At 50.0% G+C, this 14,662-nt stretch overlaps 1 long non-coding RNA gene across 1 annotated transcript; it reads right to left on the minus strand.

The window, feature by feature from the left end:
• Positions 1–5,044: 5,044 nt before the first annotated feature.
• On the minus strand, positions 5,045–8,331 carry LOC140387723 (uncharacterized). The gene is made up of 2 exons (XR_011933977.1): positions 8,191–8,331; positions 5,045–5,848 (listed from the first exon to the last, which is right to left on the minus strand). It is a non-coding gene; the product is annotated as an uncharacterized lncRNA (long non-coding RNA).
• Positions 8,332–14,662: the final 6,331 nt, after the last annotated feature.

Raw genomic sequence — 14,662 nt, forward strand, 5'->3', positions numbered from 1 at the left:
CCCCTTCCTGACCAGTTTCCCAAACATTTTTGCCATGTATTTGGTGGCACTTGTATCTGGTGGTCCAACAATCCTCAGGCTTTGACGCCTGGATTGATTCTCCTGGTCGTCCATTCTGAACTTCAAAACTTTATGGGACTCAGCCAACATTGATATCTCTTCCTTTAAAGAGGCAATCTGGTAGCTGTGATCTGAGACTGCCCTCTCTACCTACCAAATCGTTACGCCCTGCGACCCCAGTCGCTGCTCCACCCTTACCATCGCCCTGCGAAGATGAATTACTGCCAACTTAATCGCCTCAGACAGGTCCTCCCACATCTCCTGCCTGTGCTTCTTGAATTCACCAACGATGAACTCCATTAACTGCTCCTTTGGCAATTGGGAGGGCGTTGACGACACGTGAGGTCCACCATCTTTTCCTTTACTGTGCCATGGGGGTCCTCTGAATCTTGAGTGGGGGCTTTGTTCGATTTAAGCCTTGCATTATAACCCATCGACATCCACCATTGGAGGAGAAATCAACAAACTTCACTTGCTTTATTCTACTTTTCACCATAACACCATTTAACTGGGTAAAAAGGCCAAAAACCAAGTATCTAAGTGGGACCCATCTTGTGTGTGACCGGTCAGCTCATGGTCTCCACCAGAAGTCCATCTATCTTAGGTTCTATCCATATAAGTGTTGTGAAGGACAGATCTAGCCACAATGCCAAGGAATGTTCCATTCAGGTGGATTGTGCCAGGTAACTTGCCCTTCAGGAAAAGGTTGTGCATAAAACACCGTTGACCACAAGCCATGCAGGCAATGTACCAACAAACATCTTTATGTCCTACAGGAAAAGGAGATCCTGATGGATGGTTCTCTGAAGCAGACTATTGGAGTCATTTTGCAGAATGCTTCATCACCAGAACTGTCAAACATGCACCAAGGGATAACTTGACTGGTGCTGAGAATGGATCTCCATGTCAGATCCTTCATGCTTGAGTCACTGCACACTGTTCTTGAGGTGTTTGGGGTGGGGAAGGAAACACCATCCACCTTTTTCTGGAACATCTTGGAAAGCACTGTAATAATCTTTTATCCAGGTTTATTCATCCCGAGCAGCTCTGTAATGCACAACTCAGTTTCTACATGACACACACTGAGAAAAATGTCAGTTGATGCTGGAGAACCATCAACTCAGTGAAAACTGTTCTTTGCTGTACCTGAAACTCATTGGTCTCCAGTGCAGGAAGTTGCCCATGATTGAGTATTGAAGATCAACATGCTACAAGGTCCAGGACTATGTGTTGAAGGATGCATCAAAGCTTGGGCAGTCACCACAAAGGCTCAACGGGGAAAGCCCACAGTCTGGCTCTTTCTGCAATAATACAGTAGGGAGTTGGCACTTATGTCGAGTCTTATGCACTAGAGTTTGTTTTAAGTTAAATGCAAATGTAAATCATAAATACTTGTAATTAGAAATGTAATAAGGAGCATGAGCACAATGTACTGTATCGAGGGAAATTAATTTGTATTGTGCTTTTGTAATTTCACATTTGAAGTGTTGCGCTATTGCAAATTTTATGAATAAAGCTTTTTTGAAAAATAGATTTGGAGAGTGGCATTAATTGCCTGTCAGGAAGTGCTTAAGATCTCTATGGGGGTCAAGTCAAAAAGGGTTTAGGGGCAGATTTCAAACCACCATTAAAATCATGTTTCAATATCCAACAATTGTAGTAGTTTTTGAAATCAGAGCAATTCAGAGAATGTTTTTATATCATGTGAGTCTAAGATATTCACAAACTGCCCATTTCTGCTCTTATTGGCTAAGTTCACAGAATGATTATTGTGACTGGGAGATGGAAATCCAAAGAAAACTGAAACTAAAATAATGGAAAATACTTTTGATTTGCATTTATGTTACAAACCTATGTAACGCAGCAACAATTTGCTTTATATATAGCACCTTTAAAATTTAAAAAAGCATCCCAAGAGGCTTTATAGAAGGGTTATCAGGCAAAATGTATACTTCATCCCTTGTGAATTTCAGTCTGGTTGACCCTGTAAAGTCCTCCTTACTAACATGTGGAGGCTTGTGCCCAAATTAGAAGAGTTTTTCCCCCTGACGAGTCAAACAACAGCCTGACATAGTCATACTCGTGGAATCATACCTTACACGCAATGTATCAGGCGCCATCATCACCATCCCTGCATATGTCCTGTCCCATCAGCTGGAAAGATCCACTAGAGGTTGCGGCATAGGGGTATAATAATTGGAATAGAATCCTCAACATTGATTCGGGACCCCATGGAGTCACATAGAGTCAGATCAAACATAGGAAAGGAAACCTCCTGCTGATTACCACCTACCATGCCCCCTCAGCTGATGAATCAGTACTCCTCCATGTTGAATACCAAGTGGAAGAAACAGGGAGAGTGGCAAGAGCATAGGTACTCTGGGTGGGGGACCTCAATGTCTATCACAAAAAGTGGCTTGGTAGCAGCACAACTGAGCGAGCTGCTTGAGTCCTAAAGACATAGCAGCTATACTGGTCTGCAACAGGTGGTGAGGCAACCAACAACAGGAGACAAAGCTACTGGACCTCGTCCTCACCAATATACCTGACACAGATGCATCTGACCAGACAGTATTGGTAGAAGTGACCACCATACTGTCCTTAAAAAAAAGTTTGTTTCTGCACATTTAAAAACACTTTTATCTAATTCTCTGTCATCCCATGCCAGACACATGCTACTTACAACAAGAGACCGATGATATTTCCGATCAAACCACCAATTAAATCTGGCTGTATCATCATTCTTAAAAATCTGTAAGTCAGCTCAGAGAAATCCGCAAAGCAGACTTCTTTTTGCCTAATACAGAATGTGCGCTCTTTCCCATTGGGTTAATTCCTACTCACCTAGTCATTGCAACCTGCATAGATGCAGGATGGCAAAAGCCAACAATCAGAATCTTTACACGTGTACTGAGAAAGAAATTTAACTTTCAATACCTAAGGTGCATGGTTTATCTAATCAGACTACATGGAATAATTGTCACTGCCTATCCACCGGGAAAAAAAGCCAGTTCTATTCTAACTCCCCTCTTGACTCCCCACAGCTTTCCACTATCTACAAGACACAAATCAGGATTGAATACTGTAGCCATCTGGGATGGCCACTTACAACAAGACACATGGACGTTCACAAAGCCTAAAGGGAAATATGGACAATGTAAGATTCAGGCAGGCACAGAGCCTGAATGTATATTTGTGAGCAGAGAATCCAGACAGCATCGAAACCCCCAACCGATTAGCATTTTAATGGCCCATCTCCATAAGACAAAGGACTGAAACTCAGGAACCGATACAATCCCAGATACATCGGCGGCATTCCCTTTACTCAGGAAGCATAACCAGCAAGGTCAATGACCGCTTAGGACACGCCCAGCCATCAAGGCACCCGCCCCTTTATTGGCTCAGATCGAAGGCAGTGATCGAGAACTGCCCAATTAATTGGGTCCAAACCTAAGGACCGCCCACAAGAGTGCAAAACCCCCAAAGATAAAGAGAGACACTGCCATGTGTTCCATCTCTTTTGGACCTGGCGCTCCGGCAACGTCCATCTCCAACTGCAGCAGCACGACCAGAAGCAAGTCCAAGTTCAACGCTCACTACCAGACGGATGAGCCCAGCTGAGCAGCAGTTACTTCTCCAGACCCAGTCGATCCAGATTCGAACAAAGGCCACTGTTCCTCTGACCTAAACCGGGTGCCAGAAGTTAAGTACAGGTTGTTAGGTGTAGTTTAGCTCATAGTGTTTATGTTGCATGTGTAAGTTAATCTTGTGTGTAAATAAAGTATCATTGATCTTGAAATAACTAACTGGTTGTTTGACTCTTTGATCGATACCCGGTTGAACCTTGTGGCGGTATCATTTGATACCTGGCGACTCTGAAAGCATATCATATAAATATCTAGATAAAAGAAGGGCAACCTCATTGACTGCCATATTTATAGTGAGTAAAGATAGCAACAAACTTCGGAAGAGTACAGCTCCAAAAAGTCTGACGATCTCAACATCATGCAGGACAAAACAGCCCACTTGCTTGTCACCATATCCACCAACTTAAGCATTTACTTCACCACTGGCGCACTGTGGCTGCGGTATGGACAATCTACAAGATGCAATGCAGCAACTTGTCAAGCTTTGACAGCACCACCCAAGCCCACAACACATATCACTGAGAAGGGCAGAAGACTCATGGAAACACCACTACCTTAGAATCCAAACAGTGCAGAAAGAGGCCATTGAGCCAATTGGACCCTTGGAAAAAGCACCCTACTTAAGCCCACGCCGCCACCCTATCCCCATTACCCAGTAACCCCACCTAATCCTTTGCACAATAAGGGGCAATTTAGAATGGCCAATCCACTTAACGTTCACATCTTTGGACTGTGGGAGGAAACTGGAGCACTCTCGATAAAACCCACTCAGACACGAGGAGAACATGCAGACTCCGCACAGAAAGTCACCGGAGGCCGGAATTGAACCTGGGTCCTTGGAGCTGTGAGGCAGCAGTGTTAACAACTGGGCCACTGGGCCACCCCTACAAGGCCCCATACACTACATCACACACTATTGTCTTGGCAATATATCACCATTCCTTCCTTATTGTTGTGTCAAAATCCTATCTCCTGATCAAACAGCACAGTCGGAGCAACCACAGAACACTGACTACAGCAGTTTGAGAAGGTGGCTTCTCAAGGGTAATTAGAGATGGCTAATTAGAGATGGGCAATAAATGCTGTAACTGCTGATTTCATTCACATTCCCTAAATGAATAAAGAAAATGTGTCTTGCAAGATTATGTAGTCCCAAGTCAGAAGAATGACAACTGTCAATAAATGCTGCACCTGGTCAAGTGCCAAAATTACTCAGGCTGCCAATCATCAATATCCTGGAGTGCTGTTGGCCTCTTGGCATCAATTACCAAGTATAATCATCAGAGCAGGCATTTCATTTTTGATGCGCTAAGCGTCAAGAACCACAAAGACATGTGAGACTTTAACTCAGGCTTTAATATACTACAAGGGAGGCTTACCCGACACAGACGACCCCAGACAGAATGGGGGCTGTCCCAGAAGAGGTTCTTATACTGACTCCCGGGGGAGTGGCTAAGGCGGAGCTCTCCGTGGCCAGGTCGGGTTACCTACCAGTGACCGAACCTCTGCAGAGTTACAGTACAATACACAGTATTACAGGGCCACGTTACGCACAACTATTATATACTATGTACAATGGTAGGGAGGTACAGTGGTGTATCACCACATTCACCCCTTGTTTAGAAGGAAGTCCGGGGTGAAAATTTGGAGCAGTGAACAGAGTCCATCAGGAGGTTCCGTGTCGTCAAAGGTCGAGACGAACGATGGGTTTGGTCGATCTCTTTGAACGTCGGAGCTGCGGCGCTGAGGTAGTGTCCGGCGGTATCCGTGCGGTCGGTGGTGCTGGTTCGCGAGGCGGCATGACTTCCCCCACCGCTTCGGCTGGCTCGAGGCGAAACTGCGGGATGACAGCGGCTGGCACGGAGTAGTAACAGGCCGAGGGATTGACGGGAGCAGAGAGGGAGTGGGGTGGAGGTTGCGGGGCGAGGGCGGCAGGGGCCCCAGAGGGGGCCAGGTCCTTGATGGAGACGGTCTCCTCACGCCCGTCGGGGTACGCTATGTACGCGTACTGTGGGTTGGCGTGGAGGAGACGGACTCTCTCCACCAGGGGCTCCGCCTTAGAGGTCCGCACGTGCTTGCGGAGCAGGACGTCTCCCGGGGACAGGAGCCAGGATGGAAGCGATGTCACGGATGCCGATCTCCTGGAGAAGAGAAACATCCGCTCATGAGGGGTAGCATTCGTTGCAGTACACAAAAGAGACCGGATGGAGTGGAGTGCGGACGGGAGGGCCTCCTGCCAACGGGAGACTGGTAGGCCTTTGGACTTGAGGGCTAGCAGCACGGCCTTCCAAACAGTCGCGTTCTCCCTCTCCACCTGTCCGTTCCCCCGGGGGTTGTAGCTGGTCGTCCTGCTCGAGGCAACGCCCCTGGCGAGCAGGTACCGACGCAGCTCCTCGCTCATGAAGGAGGAGCCCCGGTCACTGTGAACGTAATTGGGATAACCGAACAGCATGAAGAGGTCGTGCAACGCTTTGATGACGGTGGCGGAGGTCGTGTCGGGGCAGGGAATGGCGAAGGGGAACCGCGAGTACTCGTCGATGACGTTGAGGAAGTACGTGTTGCGGTTGTGGGTGGGGAGGGGCCCTTTGAAGTCAATGCTGAGACGTTCAAAGGGGCGGGTGGCCTTGATTAGGTGCGCCTTGTCTGGTTTGTAGAATTGCGGCTTGCACTCCGCACAGACTTGGCAGTCCCTAGTCATGGCCTTGACCTCCTCGACTGAGAAGGGTAGGTTGTGGCCCTTGATGTAGTGGTAGAGCCGCCTGACGCCCGGGTGACAGAGGTCATTATGTAGTGCCCGCAGCCGGTCATCCTGTGCGTTGGCACAAGTACTACGGGACAGGGCATCAGGAGGATCATTGAGCTTACCTGGCCGGTATAAGATAGTATAATTGTAGGTGGAGAGTTCGATCCTCCACCGTAATATCTTATCATTTTTGATTTTACCTCGTTGTTTGTTGTCGAACATGAACGCAACTGATCGTTGGTCAGTAACGAGGGTAAATGGTTTTCCGGCCAGGTAGTGCCTCCAGTGCCGGACGGCTTCCACTATGGCTTGTGCCTCCTTCTCAACAGAGGAGTGGCTGATCTCGGGGCCTTGGAGTGTGCGGGAAAAGAAGGCGATGGGCCTGCCCGCCTGGTTGAGGGTGGCACCCAGGGCAAAGTCGGAGGCATCGCTCTCGACTTGGAATGGTGCAGACTCGTCTACCGCATGCATGGCGGCTCTGGCGATAGTAGTTTTCAGGAGGTGGAAGGCCTGGCAGGCCTCGGGCGGGAGGGGGAATGAGGGGGAATGGAGGAGGGGTCGGGCCTTGTCAGCGTACTCGGGCACCCATTGGGCATAGTAGGCAAAGAGTCCGAGGCATCGCCTCAGTTCTTTGGGGCAGGTGGGAATAGGGAGTTCGAGAAGGGGGCGCAGACGGTCGGGATCGGGGCTGAGGACACCGTTCTCCACCACGTAGCCGAGTATGGCGAGGCGGGTGGTGCCGAAAACACATTTTGCCTCGTTGTACGTGAGGTTGAGGCGTTTGGCAGTTTGGAGGAATTTCGTGAGGTTGACGTCATGGTCCTGCTGGTTGTGGCCGCAGATGGTGACGTTGTCCAGATACGGGAAGGTAGCCCGCAGTCTGTTCTGGTCCACCATTCGGTCCATCTGCCGTTGGAAGACCGAGACTCCATTGGTGACGCCAAAGGGTACCCGAAGGAAGTGGTAGAGGCGGCCGTCCGCCTCGAAGGCCGTGAAGTTACGGTCCTCCGGGCGGATAGGGAGCTGGTGGTAGGCGGATTTCAAGTCTATGGTGGAGAACACCCGGTACTGTGCAATCTGGTTGACCATGTCAGATATGCGGGGCAGGGGATACGCATCAAGCAGCGTGTACCGGTTGATGGTCTGACTGTAGTCAATGACCATGCGGTGTTTCTCACCAGACTTGACTACCACCACTTGGGCTCGCCAGGGGCTGGTGCTGGGAGCAATGATATTTTCCGAGAGAAGGCGCTTAATCTCCGCTCGAATGAATTGGCGGTCCCCGAAACTGTAACGCCGACTTTTAGTAGCCACGGGCTTGCAGTCGGGGGTGAGATTAGCAAACAGTGAAGGGGGGGGGATCCTGAGCGTGGAGAGACTACAGGTGGGATCCGGGGAGGAATCAGGGAAGAACTGGGGGTTGGAGACCGAGAGGGGGGGGAGGGGGCCGTTAAAATGCAAGGTGAGGCTGCGCAGGTGGCATTGGAAGTCCAGGCCGAGGAGCGCGGGGGCGCAGAGGTGAGGGAGGACCATGAATTTGAAATTCTGGAACACCGCGCCGTTCACTGAGAGGGTGACGACGCAGTAGCCCGAAACCTCGGCCGACTGGGAGTTGGAGGCCATGAAAATATGCCTGCGCGTGGGTAGTACCTTGAGGGAGCAGTGGCGCACGGTGTCCGGGTGGAGGAAGCTCTCCGTGCTGCCGCTGTCGAAGAGGCAGGTGACAGTGAAACAGTTTACCTGAACCTCCATGGTGGATCTGGCGAGCTGATGCGGTCGGTCCTGGTCGAGGACGATGGATGCGATGGTGGAGCTGTTGGAGAAGGGTGCCGGATCCGAGGAGCAGCCTGTGAGAGAAGGTGGCAGCGCCCAGGCGTCGTAGGCTGCTGCTGGAGGCCAGGTTGCTGTCGCTGGCTGCATCTCCTTTGTTTGCAGCATTTCGGTCCAGTGCGCAGGACCGGAAGTGACGATCGGCGTTGGACCGGAAGTGACGCAATTCGGCGACGGGGCGGACCCGGAAGCGACGATCGGCGACGGACCGGAAGCGAAGATCGGCGAACCGGAAGTGACGATCGGCGAACCGGAAGTGACGATCGGCGAACCGGGAGTGAAGTGAGCCGGGCCGGGGATGATCAAAGATGGCGGCGCCCTTCCGTCGCACATGTTGAACAGCGAGCCGGGAACGGAGGACGGCGGCACCCCGGAGTAGCAGACCGAGGCGTTGGACCCCGAGGCAGCAGTGGAGCGGCAGACGTTTGCAAAGTGGCCTTTCTTGCCACAGGCTGAACAGGTAGCATCTCTAGCAGGGCAGCGTTTCCTGGGGTGTTTTGCCTGGCCACAAAAATAACACTGGGGCCCAGGCATTTTTACTGCTGGAGTGGCTGGGTGGGCCGTGACTTGCAGGGGTTGTTGCTGGGAGGTAGCGGCCACGTAGGGAGCGTAGACAGGAGCATAGGAAGTTCGTGCAGGCGTGTAGGATGCATTATTGTCGTAGGCTGCCTGTTGGGCCTCTGCCATAGTGACTGCCGTGTCCAGAGTCAGGGTAGTTTGTGCCAGAAGGAGTTGGCGAATTGGGACGGAAGCGATGCCAGCTACAAAGGCATCAAGCGCCAGGGCCTCAGTGTTCTGCTCAGCGGAGACTGCTGCCGCGTTGCAGGTGAGCGCGAGGGCACGGAGGTCCCGAACAAACACGGATAGGGGTTCACCCGGCTGCTGGTGCCGGGAGGCGAGGCGGTGGCGGGCGTAAATAGAATTAACAGTTCGTGCATACCGGCTTTTGAGCTTCACGATGGCATCGGCATAGGTCGTTGTTCCCGTGATGAGGTCGAAAAGCCCGTAGTCGAGCCGTGAGCACAGGAGATTGAGTCGGTCGGCGTCCGTTTTGGCGAAGGCGGAGGATGCTTCCAGGTAGGCCTCGAAACACCGGAGCCAGCAGTTGAAAAGGTGGTCCGCGCGTGGAGCGTGGGGGTCGAGCGAGAGCTTGACGGGTTTCAGAGCAGCCTCCATTATAACTGTAGTATATTAAATTGATGCGCTAAGCGTCAAGAACCACAAAGACATGTGAGACTTTAACTCAGGCTTTAATATACTACAAGGGAGGCTTACCCGACACAGACGACCCCAGACAGAATGGGGGCTGTCCCAGAAGAGGTTCTTATACTGACTCCCGGGGGAGTGGCTAAGGCGGAGCTCTCCGTGGCCAGGTCGGGTTACCTACCAGTGACCGAACCTCTGCAGAGTTACAGTACAATACACAGTATTACAGGGCCACGTTACGCACAACTATTATATACTATGTACAATGGTAGGGAGGTACAGTGGTGTATCACCACAATTTTGGAGCCAACTGTACACCAAACTGGTCTTGCTTATCTCCTCCATAAAATGTATGAATGTATTTCCACGGTATCCTGACCACAGCATGGACATATACCATACTCAAATGAATTAGGTACAGAGCAATGACTGACCTCTTTATAAGCCAAAGTAAACACTTTGGCTGGCTTTGACCAAAACACATGCCGTCAAGAGAGAGACATGGCAGCACTTTGCGGAGGGATTAAAGGACTTTTAAAAAAATATATTTTTATTAACATTTTCCAAAATATTATACATAAATGCGATAAAACCCTAAGACAATTAAAAAAACACACTCCCCCCTCGTGCAGCATGGCCCCCAACAGAACCTCATCCCCGAGTTCCCTGTTTCCTCCACCCCACACCTAACAACTAATGGTGATCAGCTCTTTAAAGTACAGAATAAAAGGCTGTCAACTCCAGGGGAACCCCTCAACTGCCCCACTCATGGCGTACTTAACTTTCTCAAGATATATAATTCCATAAGATCCCCCAGCCACACTAATGCACTGGGTGAAGGAGCTGACTTCCACCCCAGCAGCACCCACCTTCGAGCAATCAGCCAGGGAAAGGCCTAGACATTTTCCCCCACCCCAGTCTGCAGCTCTGGCAGGTCTGACACCCCAAATTTGGCCCCAGAGGCATTTAGTTCCATTGGTAAAATAGCCGACATGCTGCTAAAGGAGACCCCGAACCTTGTGAGCTTCGGACACGACCGGAACCTGTGCACATGATTAGCCAGACCCTTCACACATCGCTCACACACATCCTCCACATCCGCAAATAACCTGCTCACCCTGGATGTGGTCAAATGGGCCCTATGCACAAACTTCAACTGTATCAACCCTAACCGCGCACATGATGATGTTGCATTCACCATACGCAGAGACTTGTAATGTAGCGCACCCTCCAATCTTCAATCCAAGCTCCTTCTCCCATTTAGCCTTTACCCCCTCCACAGACACTGCTTCCTCCGCCATAATCACGGCATAAATTCCAGACATGATCCCCTCCTCCGCCTCCGACAGTGACAAAACCGTGTTCAACAATGAGGGTGGTGGCACCAAAGGGAATGTCAGAAAGGCCTTTTTCGCAAAGTTGCAAACCTGCGGGTACCTAAAAACATCCGACTGTGAAAGCCGAAATTTCGGCAACAACTCCATCTTCGCAAATTGCCCCTCGAAAAACAAATCCCTTCTCCCTTCCACCCCCTTCACCTCCCATCCCCTGAACCTAGCATCCAGCTTCGCACAGATCGGCACAACTTTGATACGGCCCCCAATTTAAAGTGTTGTCAAAACTGATTCCATATCTTCAAAGTGGAAGCCACCACCAGCTTTGCTGAATATCTCAGGGAGAAAACGGCAGCAAGGCTGTCACTAATGCCCTTAAACCTGACCCCTTACACGACCCCGACTCCATCCGCACCCATACAGCCTTTGGATCCCCACACCACCCCAACACCTTCTCCGCATTTGCCGCCGAATAATAAATCAAGCTTGGCAATGGCAAGCCCCCTGACTGCCAGTCCCACTGAAGAACTGCCATCCAAATCCTAGCCACTTTACCCTCCCAAATAAAAGGCAAAATCAATTTCTCCACACCCACAAAAAAGGATTTTGGCAGAAAAATCAGAAACTCTGGAACAGAAATAGGAACCGTCGCAAAACATTCATTTCCACCAACTGTATTTTTCTCGCCAAGGACAGAGGGATGCTATCCCACCACAGTAAGTCCACCTTAGCTCTACTCACCAAACTCATGAAGTTCAATTGCCGAGTCCGGGCCCAATCCCGAGCTACTTGCACCCCTCGATACCTAAAGTGGAAATCCGTTAAGTTCTCCCTATTGCTCCAACATTTAGTTTCTTGTAAAACACCTCGAAAGCCCCGGTGACTTTATCCGGCGCCGGAAAAGTCCACTGCCTGAATCTCAAATCTGAACAATCTCTTGGGAGGTCGCCTGCTGCCGCAACTGACAAGCTAGCAGGCACTGCCCTTCTCCCCATATTTGTATGTTACCCTCCTCGAACGCCGCAACTGGCGCACCACCTTCTCAGTGGATAATAGATCAAATTGCTTCTGCAACTCCTCTCTACTAGCCAGAAGCTCTGGAGTGGGGTCACTCAAGTACCTTTGGTCCACCAGCATTGCCGCTCTTTCCTCACCTCCCTATCCACTGGCACCTTATGCAAGATTATCTCTTCTCTCATCGCCACTTTCAGGACACCAACGGCGACTCCTCCCTATTCTTGTTAAACTCCACATACTCACTCTGGCCACCTTCACAAAAAATCCCAAATTTGCTAACAGCCCCACATCTAAACTCCATGATGGCTGCTGAGCTGGCCCCAACTCCAAAACCACATCCACCAGGTGCAGAGCGTGATCTGATATCACTATTCCGCTTTCCGCATCCCTGGCAGCAGAGAACTCCCCAACACAAAAAAAATCAATGCGTGAGTACAAGTTGTGTAAAGAGAAAAAAGAGAATTCCCTTCCCTCAGAGTGCCACCACGGGTCTGCTCCACCCCTCTCCTTCATGAACGCCGCCGGTACCTTTGCTAAACCCGAAGGTGCCAACAGCTTCGGCTTAGACCGATCAGAACATAATTCAAATTGGCCCTAAAATAAGCTGCTTTGTGTCCACGTCTGCTATGGCTGCCAGCACCCTCTTCATGAACTCTACATCATCCCAGTTTGGAGCGTACATACTCGCTAAAACCACCAACTTACCTTCCAGCGTCCCTGTAACGATGACACACCTGTCACTCTGGTCCGCTACCACCTCCCCCATCTGGAACCAAATTCTTTATTAATTAGTATCGACCCCCCGGGCCCTGCTGTCAAAGCCCAAATGGAACACCTGGCTTACCCAACCCTTATGGAGCGTAATCTGGTCCTTCACCCGCAGGTGGGTCTCCTGTAAAAGCACCACATCGACCCTCAAACTCTTCTGATGAGCAAATCTCTCACTCGCTTCACTGGGCCTCCCAACCCCTGCACATTCTTTGTAACCAAGCAAACCAGGGGTCTCTAAACTCCCCCCCCACCTTCAAGTCAGCCATTTCCAGCAAGCCACAGCTCCTCCCCCCATCTCGCTCCCGTTCACTTTCCAACCTCAGCTTGCTGGCAAGGTAAGCCCCCCTGCCAGAGCACACATCACAAAACAAACCTAAAAATTAAAAAAACTAAAGACCCATACCAACACACCCAAGAGCCAAAATTCCCCCACCCCCTCCCTCAACCCTGAATATATCCCCTGACCCTCTCCCTGCCCCAACCAAATATTCTCTCTCACCACGAATGCCCACCAAAAAGAAAAAACACCACAACCAAATGTCCAAACAAACCACATCAATTTCAATTAACAACAACTCTGTACATAAAAGAAAAAGGAAGAAGAGGAACAGGAAAAAATAAGACAAATCACACATCTTTACAACAAATGTTCCCATACAAACCCGTCCCAATTACCAGCAAAGTCTCTTGCAAACCCACTCAGTTCAGTCCAAGGTCCTTGAGCCTAATGTAAGCCTCTGTTTCCTCTGCCGTCTCAAAGAAATGATCCTTGGCATTATGCGTAACCCTCAGCCGCCAGGTACACCGCATTAAATCACACACCACTCTTAAAAAGCACTGACTTTGCCTTATTAAAGACCACCCACGTCATCGCCAATTCCACTGCAACATCTTGGTAAATTTGAATACTGCTGCCGTCCCACCGAACCTCCTTGGCCCACTTCAGGACCCCCTCCTTTGTCCGATAGCGGTGCTCATTTGCCGGTGGTTTCTCCTGGGGCGATCGATGGGCCCAATCCAGCTCAATGGGCAGGGGAGGGGAGAATCTGATCCTCACCCCCCATCAAATTCATGAGCATCGCCTTGAAATGTTCAGTTGGCCTCTGACCCTCCACTGCCTCAGGCAACCCCACAATCCTGAGGTTCTGCCACCTCGACCTATTCTCTAGGTCCTCAACCTTAGCTCTCAGGTCCTTGTTCCTGTCCTCCACCCATCACAGCTCTGCATCCAGCGAGGTCAGCTGATCACTATGTCGTGGCAATGTCTCCTCCACTCCCTTCAACATTTCATCCTGCTCCTGCACTGATTGCAGAAGTCTTCCCCAAAGCCTCCTTTAGCGGGACAAATGCGTCATCGACCGATTTTATGAGGGTCTCCATCATGTTTCTCCCTTGCCTCTCGAAATGCTTGCCAAATTGTCTTTCAAATTCAACAGCAATTACCTATGTCAGCTTTTCCACTGTGATATGTGCAGCCTCACCCAATGAGCTTACCTTCATCTTCAGAATTCTGCACCTTGCTCAATTCTTCAGAAGGGCTAACGCTCATATTTTTCTTTCCAATTTTATTTTTTGTGCCTTTTAACATCCTCACATAAAAAGCTTTCAAATTAGGTGAATTTGTCCACCAAGAACCAAGGCCTCCCTCAGGAGCTACCTTATGTGTGACCTCCTTTTACATGCCGGCACTGGAAGTACCCAGATTAAAGAATAAGGGGAATAATATTCATAGGGCCCAAAATCAGTATTCTGTTCTGACTCTTGAAACAATATTGCATCTTATAGAACCTTAGTTAGGCCACACTTGGAGTATAGTGTTCAGTTCTGGTCGCCACACTACCAGAAGGATGTGGAGGCTTTAGAGAGGGTGCAGAAGAGATTTACCAGAATGTTGCCTGGTATGGAGGGCATTAGCTATGAGGAGCGATTGAATAAACTCGGTTTGTTCTCACTGGAACGAAGGAGGTTGAGGGGAGACCTGATAGAGGTATATAAAATTATGAGGGGCATAGACAGAGTGGATAGTCAGAGGCTTTTCCCCAGGGTAGAGGGGT

The sequence above is a fragment of the Scyliorhinus torazame genome, chromosome 13 (genome assembly GCF_047496885.1).
Source record: "Scyliorhinus torazame isolate Kashiwa2021f chromosome 13, sScyTor2.1, whole genome shotgun sequence".
NCBI lineage: Eukaryota > Metazoa > Chordata > Chondrichthyes > Carcharhiniformes > Scyliorhinidae > Scyliorhinus > Scyliorhinus torazame.